This window comes from Budorcas taxicolor, chromosome 1, assembly GCF_023091745.1.
Source record: "Budorcas taxicolor isolate Tak-1 chromosome 1, Takin1.1, whole genome shotgun sequence".
Classification (NCBI taxonomy): domain Eukaryota; kingdom Metazoa; phylum Chordata; class Mammalia; order Artiodactyla; family Bovidae; genus Budorcas; species Budorcas taxicolor.
This window is the reverse complement of record NC_068910.1, coordinates 80,652,569-80,655,113: the sequence shown is the minus strand read 5'-3', so window position 1 is coordinate 80,655,113 and position 2,545 is coordinate 80,652,569.

The following is a 2,545-nucleotide window of genomic DNA, read 5'->3' as shown; positions in this document are numbered from 1 at the left end:
AATCAGTAGTTGAGAACATGAGAGGTTATTGAGAAATCGAAGCACATGATGTTGGCAAAATATTCATGGGGATAATCCCCAAATCGTTGCAAGAACAGTTAGAATAAGATGTCAAGGGAAGAAACCTAAATTCATGGAGTTGAAGTTGGAATAATTGATAAGAGAAGAGGAAGGGTGAAAATAGATCACTTCTCCAAAAAGCTTGACAATAAAGCAAAAGACTTATTTGTGGAAGGTAGGCTATATTTCCAGATAGCTCTGTTGGTAAAGAGTCCTCCTGCAATGAGAGAGACCCCAGTTCAATTCCTGGGTCAGGAAGATCCACTGGAGAAGAGATAGGCTACCCACTCCAGTATTCTTGGGTTTCCCTTGTGGCTCAGCTGGTAGAGAATCCGCCTGCAATGTGGGAGACCTGGGTTTAATCCCTGGATTGGGAAGATCCCCTGAAGGAGAGCATAGCAACCCACTGCAGTATTCTGACTCCAGAATTCCATGGACTGTATAGTCCGTGGGATTGCAAAGAGTCCAAAATGACGGAGTGACGTTCACTTTCAAGCTAAAGTTCAGAATCATACAAGCAATAATATAAGGACTTTGCTTGCTTGTTTGTTGCTTTGTTTTTCATGCTGGAAGAGAATGAGTCTGCCTACTCAATGGGACATAATTATAAAGGTATAAGGAAATGGCAATCAACTCCAGTATTCTTGCCTTGGAATTCCCATGGTCAGAGGAGCCTGGCAGGCTACAGTTCTAGGGAGATCACAAAGAGCTGGACATGACTTAGCAACTAAACAACAACAACATAATATTTGTCACATTATGTCTTCCTGGTTTGATGCTGCTTTGTTTCTGAATTCATGTTTGGGAAAATCATGGTTTGAGAACTAAGACTATAACTTGGTCCAGAAAACCTGTTCCGTTCATTCTTTGCCTTTTTTTTTTTTAATTTTTGTTTTTACTCTATTTTACTTTACAATACTGTATTGCTTTTGCCATACATTGACATGAATCCACCACGGGTGTATATGTGTTCCCAAACATGAAATTCTTTGCCTTTTTTAAAAAAAATGAAGCTTTACATATCTACCCAAACTCCCAAGTTCTACTTCAAATCTTCACTTTTCAGGGACAACAATGAAAGAGAAGAATAAAAAAGCAAAGAGCCTGAGTAGAGCATCTTTGAAACTGTTTATAAAGTAATTTCCTGTGAGTCAAAGAAGTTGTTCAGAGAATAACATTCACAGAATAAAGATGCATTGTTCACTTATTTAAACACATACAAGGTGCTTACTACACAATGATCTCTGTTACCCTGACTTTTCAAGCGTTGATTGATTTACTCTTCCTGTATCAGTTTAATTTACTCTTTATTTTACAAGAAAAGAGAGTCCATCTTGGATTTAAAACCAAGAGAATTTAATCCAGGAAACTGGTTACAGATGCAGAGCTCAGTAACTAAACAAAAGAAGGTGAGGTACCCTAGTTTGCAACAGAGGAAACCTGTTCCTATTTCCAGTGGAGACAAAAAATGAGAGCAACGGGGCTTGCCCAAGTGGTCTTGGACACTCCAGAAAAGCTGGAGCAACCTAGAATCTAGCCAGTAGAAGCTAGAGACACAGCCTGGGGAGCTTCAGACAAATCTGTGGAAAGATGAAATCATGGAGGATACTCAGGTGTCATTAGGGAAACCACCAGAGACAGAGGTGTTGCCAGCTGAATTGTGTCCCCAGCTAGAATTCATACGTCAGAGTCCTGATTCCCAGTATGTCCCAGTGTGACTGCACTTGAAGATAAGGCCTTGAAAGAAATGATTATGAGGTCATGTACATGGACCCTAATCCAATATGACCAGTGCCCTTGTTACCTACCAGAGCTCTTAGCCTCCCTAATCAATAGAAACAGATCAGAGGCAATACAAAAAAATTCCAGCAAGGCTTAATTGGGGCCCCGGCAGCACCAAGTAGGAATGAGAACAAATAACAGGGCTTCCCTCACAGCTCAATTGGTAAAGAATCCACCTGCAAAGCAGGAGACCCTGGGTCAGGAAGATCTGCTGGAGAAGGGATGGACTACCCACTCCAGTATTCTTGGGCTTCCCTTGTGGCTCAGCTGGTAAAGAATCCACCTGCAGTGCTGGAGACCTGGGTTTGATCCCTGGGTTGGGAAGATGCCCTGGAGAAGGGAAAGGCTTCCCACTCCAGTATTGTGGCCTGGAGAATTCTATGGACTGTAGAGTCCATGGAGTCACAAAGAGTCAGACAGGACTGAGTGACTTTTATTTATTATTATTGTTTCTCACTGAGGTGGGACTAGCTTGTTCTTCATATGGGGTCAATGTAGGGGTGCATTCAGGGGTCGGGCTGGAGGTATGGCTTAGGTGTTTTGCCAACCCCTTACATGGTATTGTGTGCAAGAGGTACGTGCAGAACCCTAGTTTGGCTCCTGAAACCCATGATTTTCCTCCCGGCTCTGCAAAAGTGGCAGCCAGGTTTTCAGGTCTCTTTGTGTTTTTTGTCCAGAATTTACCCCAACTGCTCACACACAC